Below are 14,068 nucleotides of genomic sequence, written 5' to 3' on the forward strand. Positions count from 1 at the left end.
CACACTGTCCCTGTACACACTGTCTCTGTAGGCACTGACCCTGTACACACTGTCCCTGTACACACTGTCTCTGTACACACTGTCCCTGTACACACTGTCCCTGTACACACTGTCCCTGTACACACTGTCCCTGTACACACTGTCCCTGTACACACTGTCCCTGTACACACTGTCTCTGTACACACTGTCCCTGTACACACTGTCTCTGTACACACTGTCCCTGTACACACTGTCTCTGTACACACTGTCCCTGTACACACTGTCCCTGTACACACTGTCTCTGTACACACTGTCCCCGTACACACTGTCTCTGTACACACTGTCCCTGTACACACTGTCCCGGTACACACTGTCCCTGTACACACTGTCCCTGTACACACTGTCCCTGTACACACTGTCCCTGTACACACTGTCTCTGTACACACTGTCCCTGTACACACTGTCCCTGTACACACTGTCTCTGTACACACTGTCCCTGTACACACTGTCCCTGTACACACTGTCCCTGTACACACTGTCCCCGCACACACTGTCCCTGTACACACTGTCCCTGTACACACTGTCCCCGTACACACTGTCCCTGTACACACTGTCTCTGTACACACTGTCTCTGTACACACTGTCCCTGTACACACTGTCCCTGTACACACTGTCTCTGTACACACTGTCTCTGTACACACTGTCCCCGCACACACTGTCCCTGTACACACTGTCTCTGTACACACTGTCCCTGTACACACTGTCTCTGTACACACTGTCCCTGTACACATTGTCCCTGTACGCACTGTCTCTGTACACACTGTCCCTGTACACACTGTCCCTGTACACACTGTCCCCGTACACACTGTCCCTGTACACACTGTCTCTGTACACACTGTCTCTGTACACACTGTCCCTGTACACACTGTCCCTGTACACACTGTCCCTGTACACACTGTCCCCGTACACACTGTCCCTGTACACACTGTCTCTGTACACACTGTCCCTGTACACACTGTCCCTGTACACACTGTCCCTGTACACACTGTCCCTGTACACACTGTCCCTGTACACACTGTCCCCGTACACACTGTCCCCGTACACACTGTCCCTGTACACACTGTCCCCGTACACACTGTCTCTGTACACACTGTCCCTGTACACACTGTCCCTGTACACACTGTCCCTGTACACACTGTCTCAGTACACACTGTCCCTGTACACACTGTCCCTGTACACACTGTCTCTGTACAAACTGCCCCGTACACACTGTCCCTGTACACACTGTCCCTGTACACACTGTCTCTGTACACACTGTCTCTGTACACACTGTCCCTGTACACACTGTCCCCGTACACACTGTCCCCGCACACACTGTCCCCGTACACACTGTCCCTGTACACACTGTCCCTGTACACACTGTCCCTGTACACACTGTCTCTGTACACACTGTCTCTGTACACACTGTCCCTGTACACACTGTCCCCGTACACACTGTCCCTGTACACACTGTCTCTGTACACACGGTCTCTGTACACACTGTCCCCGCACACACTGTCCCCGTACACACTGTCCCCGTACACACTGTCCCTGTACACACTGTCCCTGTACACATTGTCCCTGTACGCACTGTCTCTGTACACACTGTCCCTGTACACACTGTCCCTGTACACACTGTCCCCGTACACACTGTCCCTGTACACACTGTCTCTGTACACACTGTCTCTGTACACACTGTCCCTGTACACACTGTCCCTGTACACACTGTCCCTGTACACACTGTCCCCGTACACACTGTCCCTGTACACACTGTCTCTGTACACACTGTCCCTGTACACACTGTCTCTGTACACACTGTCCCTGTACACACTGTCCCTGTACACACAGTCCCTGTACACACTGTCTCAGTACACACTGTCCCTGTACACACTGTCCCTGTACACACTGTCTCTGTACACACTGCCCCGTACACACTGTCCCTGTACATACTGTCCCTGTATACACTGTCTCTGTACACACTGTCTCTGTACACACTGTCCCTGTACACACTGTCCCCGTACACACTGTCCCCGCACACACTGTCCCTGTACACACTGTCCCTGTACACACTGTCCCTGTACACACTGTCCCTGTACACACTGTCCCTGTACACACTGTCTCTGTACACACTGTCTCTGTACACACTGTCCCTGTACACACTGTCCCCGTACACACTGTCCCCGCACACACTGTCCCTGTACACACTGTCCCTGTACACACTGTCCCTGTACACACTGTCCCTGTACACACTGTCCCTGTACACACTGTCCCTGTACACACTGTCCCTGTACACACTGTCTCTGTACACACTGTCTCTGTACACACTGTCCCCGCACACACTGTCCCCGCACACACTGTCCCCGTACACACTGTCCCTGTACACACTGTCCCTGTACACACTGTCCCTGTACACACTGTCTCTGTACACACTGTCTCTGTACACACTGTCCCTGTACACACTGTCTCTGTACACACTGTCTCTGTACACACTGTCTCTGTAGACACTGTCTCTGTACACACTGTCCCTGTACACACTGTCTGTGTACACACTGTCCCCGTACACACTGTCCCCGTACACACTGTCCCTGTACACACTGTCTCTGTACACACTGTCCCTGTACACACTGTCTCTGTACACACTGTCTCTGTACACACTGTCTCTGTAGACACTGTCTCTGTACACACTGTCCCTGTACACACTGTCTCTGTACACACTGTCCCCGCACACACTGTCCCCGCACACACTGTCCCCGCACATACTATCTCTGTACACACTGTCTCTGTACACACTGTCCCTGTACACACTGTCCCTGTACACACTGTCCCCGCACACACTGTCCCGGTACACACTGTCCCGGTACACACTGTCCCCGCACACACTGTCCCGGTACACACTGTCCCCGCACACACTGTCTCTGTACACACTGTCCCCGTACAAAATGTCCCTGTACACACTGTCTCTGTACACACTGTCCCTGTACACACTGTCCCCGTACACACTGTCCCTGTACACACTGTCTCTGTACACACTGTCCCGGTACACACTGTCCCGGTACACACTGTCCCCGTACACACTGTCTCTGTACACACTGTCCCCGTACAAAATGTCCCTGTACACACTGTCTCTGTACACACTGTCCCTGTACACACTGTCCCCGTACACACTGTCCCTGTACACACTGTCTCTGTACACACTGTCCCGGTACACACTGTCCCGGTACACACTGTCCCCGTACACACTGTCTCTGTACACACTGTCTCTGTACACACTGTCCCGGTACACACTGTCCCGGTACACACTGTCCCCGTACACTGTCCCCGTACACACTGTCCCCGTACACACTGTCCCCGTACACACTGTCCCCGTACACACTGTCCCCGTACACACTGTCCCCGCACACACTGTCTCTGTACACACTGTCCCTGTACACACTGTCCCTGTACACACTGTCCCTGTACACACTGTCCCCGCACACACTGTCCCCGTACACACTGTCCCTGTACACACTGTCCCTGTACACACTGTCCCCGCACACACTGTCCCTGTACACACTGTCCCCGCACACACTGTCCCCGTACACACTGTCCCCGTACACACTGTCCCCGTACACACTGTCCCTGTACACACTGTCCCCGCACACACTGTCCCTGTACACACTGTCCCTGTACAAACTGTCCCTGTACACACTGTCCCTGTACACACTGTCCCTGTACACACTGTCCCCGCACACACTGTCCCTGTACACACTGTCCCTGTACACACTGTCCCCGTACACACTGTCCCTGTACACACTGTCCCTGTACAAACTGTCCCTGTACACACTGTCCCTGTACACACTGTCCCTGTACACACTGTCCCTGTACACACTGTCCCTGTACACACTGTCCCTGTACACACTGTCCCTGTACAAACTGTCCCTGTACACACTGTCCCTGTACACACTGTCCCTGTACAAACTGTCCCTGTACACACTGTCCCTGTACACACTGTCCCTGTACACACTGTCCCCGCACACACTGTCCCTGTACACACTGTCCCTGTACACACTGTCCCTGTACACACTGTCCCTGTACACACTGTCCCCGCACACACTGTCCCTGTACACACTGTCCCCGTACACACTGTCCCTGTACACACTGTCCCCGCACACACTGTCCCCGCACACACTGTCCCTGTACACACTGTCCCTGTACACACTGTCCCTGTACACACTGTCCCCGTACACACTGTCCCTGTACACACTGTCCCCGCACACACTGTCCCCGTACACACTGTCCCCGTACACACTGTCCCTGTACACACTGTCCCTGTACACACTGTCCCTGTACACACTGTCCCTGTACACACTGTCCCTGTACACACTGTCCCTGTACACACTGTCCCTGTACACACTGTCCCTGTACACACTGTTCCTGTACACACTGTCCCGGTACACACTGTCCCGGTACACACTGTCCCTGTACACACTGTCCCTGTACACACTGTCTCTGTACACACTGTCCCCGTACACACTGTCCCCGTACACACTGTCCCTGTACACACTGTCCCTGTACAAACTGTCTCTGTACACACTGTCTCTGTACACACTGTCCCCGTACACTGTCCCCGCACACACTGTCCCCGTACACTGTCCCCGCACACACTGTCCCCGTACACTGTCCCCGCACACACTGTCCCCGTACACACTGTCCCCGTACACACTGTCCCTGTACACACTGTCCCTGTACACACTGTCCCTGTACACACTGTCCCTGTACACACTGTCTCTGTACACACTGTCTCTGTACACACTGTCCCCGTACACACTGTCTCTGTACACACTGTCCCTGTACACACTGTCCCTGTACACACTGTCCCCGTACACACTGTCCCCGCACACACTGTCCCCGTACACTGTCCCCGCACACACTGTCCCCGTACACACTGTCCCCGTACACACTGTCTCTGTACACACTGTCCCTGTACACACTGTCCCCGTACACACTGTCCCCGTACACACTGTCCCCGCACACACTGTCCCTGTACACACTGTCTCTGTACACACTGTCCCTGTACACACTGTCCCTGTACACACTGTCCCCGTACACACTGTCCCCGCACACACTGTCCCTGTACACACTGTCTCTGTACACACTGTCCCCGTACACACTGTCCCCGCACACACTGTCCCTGTACACACTGTCTCTGTACACACTGTCCCCGCACACACTGTCCCTGTACACACTGTCCCCGTACACACTGTCTCTGTACACACTGTCCCTGTACACACTGTCCCTGTACACGCTGTCCCCGCACACACTGTCCCCGTACACACTGTCCCCGTACACACTGTCCCTGTACACACTGTCCCCGTACACACTGTCCCCGCACACACTGTCCCCGTACACACTGTCCCCGTACACACTGTCCCTGTACACACTGTCCCCGCACACACTGTCCCCGTACACACTGTCCCCGTACACACTGTCCCTGTACACACTGTCCCTGTACACACTGTCCCCGCACACACTGTCCCTGTACACACTGTCCCTGTACACACTGTCCCTGTACACACTGTCCCTGTACACACTGTCCCTGTACACACTGTCCCCGCACACACTGTCCCCGCACACACTGTCCCCGGACACACTGTCCCTGTACACACTGTCCCCGTACACACTGTCCCTGTACACACTGTCCCCGCACACACTGTCCCTGTACACACTGTCCCTGTACACACTGTCCCCGCACACACTGACCCGCACACACTGTCCCCGCACACACTGTCCCTGTACACACTGTCCCCGCACACACTGTCCCTGTACACACTGTCTCTGTACACACTGTCCCCGTACACACTGTCCCCGTACACACTGTCCCTGTACACACTGTCCCCGCACACACTGTCCCCGTACACACTGTCCCTGTACACACTGTCTCTGTACACACTGTCCCTGTACACACTGTCCCCGTACACACTGTCCCCGTACACACTGTCCCTGTACACACTGTCCCCGTACACACTGTCCCCGTACACACTGTCCCCGTACACACTGTCCCTGTACACACTGTCTCTGTACACACTGTTCCTGTACACACTGTCCCTGTACACACTGTCCCTGTACACACTGTCCCTGTACACACTGTCCCTGTACACACTGTCCCCGTACACACTGTCTCTGTACACACTGTTCCTGTACACACTGTCCCTGTACACACTGTCCCTGTACACACTGTCCCTGTACACACTGTCCCTGTACACACTGTCCCCGCACACACTGTCCCCGTACACACTGTCCCTGTACACACTGTCTCTGTACACACTGTCTCTGTACACACTGTTCCTGTACACACTGTCCCTGTACACACTGTCCCTGTACACACTGTCCCTGTACACACTGTCCCCGTACACACTGTCCCCGCACACACTGTCCCCGTACACACTGTCCCTGTACACACTGTCCCTGTACACACTGTCTCTGTACACACTGTCCCCGCACACACTGTCCCCGTACACACTGTCCCTGTACACACTGTCCCTGTACACACTGTCCCCGCACACACTGTCCCTGTACACACTGTCCCTGTACACACTGTCCCTGTACACACTGTCCCTGTACACACTGTCCCTGTACACACTGTCCCTGTACACACTGTCCCTGTACACACTGTCCCTGTACACACTGTCCCCGCACACACTGTCCCCGGACACACTGTCCCTGTACACACTGTCCCCGCACACACTGTCCCTGTACACACTGTCCCTGTACACACTGTCCCCGCACACACTGACCCGCACACACTGTCCCCGCACACACTGTCCCTGTACACACTGTCCCCGCACACACTGTCCCTGTACACACTGTCTCTGTACACACTGTCCCCGTACACACTGTCCCTGTACACACTGTCCCCGTACACACTGTCCCCGTACACACTGTCCCCGCACACACTGTCCCTGTACACACTGTCCCTGTACACACTGTCCCTGTACACACTGTCCCCGTACACACTGTCCCCGTACACACTGTCCCTGTACACACTGTCTCTGTACACACTGTCTCTGTACACACTGTCTCTGTACACACTGTCCCCGTACACTGTCCCCGCACACACTGTCCCCGCACACACTGTCCCCGCACACACTGTCCCCGTACACACTGTCTCTGTAGACATTGTCTCTGTACACACTGTCTCTGTACACACTGTCTCTGTACACACTGTCCCCGCACACACTGTCCCTGTACACACTGTCCCTGTACACACTGTCTCTGTACACACTGTCCCTGTACACACTGTCCCTGTACACACTGTCCCCGTACACACTGTCTCTGTACACACTGTCCCCGCACACACTGTCCCTGTACACACTGTCCCTGTACACACTGTCTCTGTACACACTGTCTCTGTACACACTGTCCCTGTACACACTGTCTCTGTACACACTGTCTCTGTACACACTGTCCCTGTACACATTGTCCCTGTACACACTGTCCCCGCACACACTGTCCCCGTACACTGTCCCCGCACACACTGTCCCTGTACACACTGTCCCTGTACACACTGTCTCTGTAGACACTGTCTCTGTAGACACTGTCTCTGTAGACACTGTCTCTGTGCACACTGTCCCCGTACACTGTCCCCGCACACACTGTCCCCGTACACACTGTCCCCGTACACACTGTCCCTGTACACACTGTCCCTGCACACACTGTCCCTGTACACACTGTCTCTGTAGACACTGTCTCTGTACACACTGTCCCCGTACACACTGTCCCCGCACACACTGTCCCTGTACACACTGTCCCTGTACACACTGTCTCTGTAGACATCTGTCTCTGCACACACTGTCTCTGTACACACTGTCTCTGTACACACTGTCCCCGTACACACTGTCCCCGTACACACTGTCCCTGTACACACTGTCCCTGTACACACTGTCCCTGTACACACTGTCCCCGTACACACTGTCCCTGTACACACTGTCCCTGTACACACTGTCCCCGCACACACTGTCCCCGCACACACTGTCCCCGGACACACTGTCCCTGTACACACTGTCCCCGCACACACTGTCTCTGTACACACTGTCCCTGTACACACTGTCTCTGTACACACTGTCCCCGTACACACTGTCCCCGCACACACTGTCCCTGTACACACTGTCTCTGTACACACTGTCCCCGTACACACTGTCCCCGTACACACTGTCCCTGTACACACTGTCCCCGCACACACTGTCCCCGTACACACTGTCCCTGTACACACTGTCCCTGTACACACTGTCCCCGCACACACTGTCCCTGTACACACTGTCCCTGTACACACTGTCCCTGTACACACTGTCCCTGTACACACTGTCCCTGTACACACTGTCCCCGCACACACTGTCCCCGCACACACTGTCCCCGGACACACTGTCCCTGTACACACTGTCCCCGCACACACTGTCCCTGTACACACTGTCCCTGTACACACTGTCCCCGCACACACTGACCCGCACACACTGTCCCCGCACACACTGTCCCTGTACACACTGTCCCCGCACACACTGTCCCTGTACACACTGTCCCCGTACACACTGTCCCCGTACACACTGTCCCCGCACACACTGTCCCTGTACACACTGTCCCTGTACACACTGTCCCTGTACACACTGTCCCCGTACACACTGTCCCCGTACACACTGTCCCTGTACACACTGTCTCTGTACACACTGTCTCTGTACACACTGTCTCTGTACACACTGTCCCCGTACACTGTCCCCGCACACACTGTCCCCGCACACACTGTCCCCGCACACACTGTCCCCGTACACACTGTCTCTGTAGACATTGTCTCTGTACACACTGTCTCTGTACACACTGTCTCTGTACACACTGTCCCCGCACACACTGTCCCTGTACACACTGTCCCTGTACACACTGTCTCTGTACACACTGTCCCTGTACACACTGTCCCCGTACACACTGTCCCCGTACACACTGTCTCTGTACACACTGTCCCCGCACACACTGTCCCTGTACACACTGTCCCTGTACACACTGTCTCTGTACACACTGTCTCTGTACACACTGTCCCTGTACACACTGTCTCTGTACACACTGTCTCTGTACACACTGTCCCTGTACACATTGTCCCTGTACACACTGTCCCCGCACACACTGTCCCCGTACACTGTCCCCGCACACACTGTCCCTGTACACACTGTCCCTGTACACACTGTCTCTGTAGACACTGTCTCTGTAGACACTGTCTCTGTAGACACTGTCTCTGTGCACACTGTCCCCGTACACTGTCCCCGCACACACTGTCCCTGTACACACTGTCCCTGCACACACTGTCCCTGTACACACTGTCTCTGTAGACACTGTCTCTGTACACACTGTCCCTGTACACACTGTCCCTGTACACACTGTCCCTGTAGACATCTGTCTCTGCACACACTGTCTCTGTACACACTGTCTCTGTACACACTGTCCCTGTACACACTGTCCCTGTACACACTGTCCCTGTACACACTGTCCCTGTACACACTGTCTCTGCACACACTGTCCCTGTACACACTGTCCCCGTACACACTGTCCCCGCACACACTGTCCCTGTACACACTGTCTCTGTAGACATCTGTCTCTGCACACACTGTCTCTGTACACACTGTCTCTGTACACACTGTCCCCGTACACACTGTCCCCGTACACACTGTCCCTGTACACACTGTCCCTGTACACACTGTCCCTGTACACACTGTCCCTGTACACACTGTCCCTGTACACACTGTCCCTGTACACACTGTCCCTGTACACACTGTCTCTGTAGACACTGTCTCTGTACACACTGTCCCTGTACACACTGTCCCTGTACACACTGTCCCCGCACACACTGTCTCTGTACACACTGTCCCTGTACACACTGTCCCTGTACACACTGTCCCTGTACACACTGTCCCTGTACACACTGTCTCTGTACACACTGTCCCTGTACACACTGTCCCTGTACACACTGTCTCTGTAGACACTGTCCCTGTACACACTGTCTCTGTAGACACTGTCTCTGTACACACTGTCACTGTACATACTGTCCCCGTACACACTGTCTCTGTACACACTGTCCCCGTACACACTGTCCCTGTACACACTGTCCCTGTACACACTGTCCCTGTACACACTGTCTCTGTAGACACTGTCTCTGTAGACATCTGTCTCTGCACACACTGTCTCTGTACACACTGTCTCTGTACACACTGTCCCCGCACACACTGTCCCCGTACACACTGTCCCCGTACACACTGTCCCTGTACACACTGTCCCTGTACACACTGTCCCTGTACACACTGTCCCTGTACACACTGTCTCTGTAGACACTGTCTCTGTAGACATCTGTCTCTGCACACACTGTCCCTGTACACACTGTCCCCGTACACACTGTCTCTGTACACACTGTCCCCGCACACACTGTCCCCGTACACACTGTCCCTGTACACACTGTTCCTGTACAAACTGTTCCCGCACACACTGTCCCCGTACACACTGTCCCTGTACACACTGTCTCTGTACACACTGTCCCTGTACACACTGTTCCCGCACACACTGTCCCCGTACACACTGTCCCTGTACACACTGTCCCTGTACACACTGTCCCCGCACACACTGTCCCTGTACACACTGTCTCTGTACACACTGTCCCGGTACACACTGTCCCCGCACACACTGTCCCTGTACACACTGTCCCTGTACACACTGTCCCTGTACACACTGTCCCTGTACACACTGTCCCCGTACACACTGTCCCTGTACACACTGTTCCTGTACACACTGTCCCCGCACACACTGTCCCCGTACACACTGTCCCTGTACACACTGTCTCTGTACACACTGTCCCCGCACACACTGTCCCTGTACACACTGTCCCTGTACACACTGTCCCTGTACATACTGTCCCCGTACACACTGTCCCTGTACACACTGTCCCTGTACACACTGTCTCTGTAGACACTGTCTCTGTACACACTGTCCCTGTACACACTGTCCCTGCACACACTGTCCCCGTACACACTGTCCCTGTACACACTGTCCCCGTACACACTGTCCCTGTACACACTGTCCCTGTACACACTGTCCCCGCACACACTGTCCCCGTACACACTGTCCCTGTACACACTGTTCCTGTACACACTGTTCCCGCACACACTGTCCCTGTACACACTGTCCCTGTACACACTGTCCCCGCACACACTGTCCCTGTACACACTGTCTCTGTACACACTGTCCCGGTACACACTGTCCCCGCACACACTGTCCCTGTACACACTGTCCCCGCACACACTGTCCCTGTACACACTGTCCCCGCACACACTGTCCCTGTACACACTGTCCCTGTACACACTGTCACTGTACACACTGTCCCCGTACACACTGTCCCTGTACACACTGTCTCTGTACACACTGTCCCTGTACACACTGTCCCTGTACACACTGTCTCTGTACACACTGTCCCTGTACACACTGTCCCTGTACACACTGTCTCTGTACACACTGTCCCCGTACACACTGTCCCCGTACACACTGTCTCTGTACACACTGTCTCTGTACACACTGTCCCTGTACACACTGTCCCTGTACACACTGTCTCTGTACACACTGTCCCTGTACACACTGTCCCTGTACACACTGTCTCTGTACACACTGTCCCCGTACACACTGTCCCCGTACACACTGTCCCTGTACACACTGTCTCTGTACACACTGTCCCTGTACACACTGTCCCTGTACACACTGTCTCTGTACACACTGTCCCTGTACACACTGTCTCTGTACACACTGTCCCTGTACACACTGTCCCTGTACACACTGTCCCTGTACACACTGTCCCCGCACACACTGTCCCTGTACACACTGTCTCTGTACACACTGTCCCGGTACACACTGTCCCCGCACACACTGTCCCTGTACACACTGTCTCTGTAGACACTGTCTCTGTAGACATCTGTCTCTGCACACACTGTCTCTGTACACACTGTCTCTGTACACACTGTCCCTGTACACACTGTCCCCGTACACACTGTCCCTGTACACACTGTCCCTGTACACACTGTCCCTGTACACACTGTCCCCGTACACACTGTCCCTGTACACACTGTCCCCTTACACACTGTCCCTGTACACACTGTCCCTGTACACACTGTCCCCGCACACACTGTCCCTGTACACACTGTCCCTGTACACACTGTCCCCGTACACACTGTCCCTGTACACACTGTCCCTGTACACACTGTCCCCGCACACACTGTCCCTGTACACACTGTCCCCGCACACACTGTCCCCGTACACACTGTCCCTGTACACACTGTTCCTGTACACACTGTTCCCGCACACACTGTCCCTGTACACACTGTCCCTGTACACACTGTCCCCGCACACACTGTCCCTGTACACACTGTCTCTGTACACACTGTCCCGGTACACACTGTCCCCGCACACACTGTCCCTGTACACACTGTCCCCGTACACACTGTCCCTGTACACACTGTTCCTGTACACACTGTCTCTGTACACACTGTCCCTGTACACACTGTCCCTGTACACACTGTCCCCGTACACACTGTCCCTGTACACACTGTTCCTGTACACACTGTCTCTGTACACACTGTCCCTGTACACACTGTCCCCGTACACACTGTCCCTGTACACACTGTTCCTGTACACACTGTCTCTGTACACACTGTCCCTGTACACACTGTCCCCGCACACACTGTCCCCGTACACACTGTCCCCGTACACACTGTCCCTGTACACACTGTCCCTGTACACACTGTCTCTGTACACACTGTCCCCGTACACACTGTCCCTGTACACACTGTCCCCGTACACACTGTCCCTGTACACACTGTCTCTGTACACACTGTCCCCGCACACACTGTCCCTGTACACACTGTCCCTGTACACACTGTCTCTGTACACACTGTCCCCGCACACACTGTCCCCGTACACACTGTCCCCGTACACACTGTCTCTGTACACACTGTCCCTGTACACACTGTCCCTGTACACACTGTCCCCGTACACACTGTCCCTGTACACACTGTCTCTGTACACACTGTCCCTGTACACACTGTCTCTGTACACACTGTCTCTGTACACACTGTCCCCGTACACACTGTCCCCGTACACACTGTCTCTGTACACACTGTCCCTGTACACACTGTCCCTGTACACACTGTCTCTGTACACACTGTCCCTGTACACACTGTCTCTGTACACACTGTCCCCGTACACACTGTCCCTGTACACACTGTCCCTGTACACACTGTCCCTGTACACACTGTCTCTGTACACACTGTCCCCGTACACACTGTCCCTGTACACACTGTCCCCGTACACACTGTCTCTGTACACACTGTCCCTGTACACACTGTCCCTGTACACACTGTCCCCGTACACACTGTCTCTGTACACACTGTCCCCGCACACACTGTCCCTGTACACACTGTCCCTGTACACACTGTCTCTGTACACACTGTCCCTGTACACACTGTCTCTGTACACACTGTCCCCGTACACACTGTCCCTGTACACACTGTCCCTGTACACACTGTCCCCGTACACACTGTCCCTGTACACACTGTCCCCGTACACACTGTCCCCGCACACACTGTCCCCGGACACACTGTCCCTGTACACACTGTCCCCGCACACACTGACCCGCACACACTGTCCCCGCACACACTGTCCCTGTACACACTGTCCCTGTACACACTGTCTCTGTACACACTGTCCCTGTACACACTGTCCCTGTACACACTGTCCCCGTACACACTGTCCCCGCACACACTGTCCCCGGACACACTGTCCCTGTACACACTGTCCCCGCACACACTGACCCGCACACACTGTCCCCGCACACACTGTCCCCGCACACACTGTCCCTGTACACACTGTCTCTGTACACACTGTCCCCGCACACACTGTCTCTGTACACACTGTCCCCGTACACACTGTCCCTGTACACACTGTCCCTGTACACACTGTCCCCGTACACACTGTCCCTGTACACACTGTCCCTGTAGACACT

General features: G+C 54.8%; 1 protein-coding gene across 1 annotated transcript in view; it reads left to right on the top strand.

Annotated features, from left to right (window-relative positions):
* LOC144508689 (myosin-7-like) overlaps positions 1-14,068 on the top strand; it is a 137,033-nt gene that overhangs the window by 79,052 nt on the left and 43,913 nt on the right. The gene's annotated exons all lie outside the window — the stretch shown is intronic.

The sequence above is a fragment of the Mustelus asterias genome, chromosome 20 (genome assembly GCF_964213995.1).
Source record: "Mustelus asterias chromosome 20, sMusAst1.hap1.1, whole genome shotgun sequence".
Classification (NCBI taxonomy): domain Eukaryota; kingdom Metazoa; phylum Chordata; class Chondrichthyes; order Carcharhiniformes; family Triakidae; genus Mustelus; species Mustelus asterias.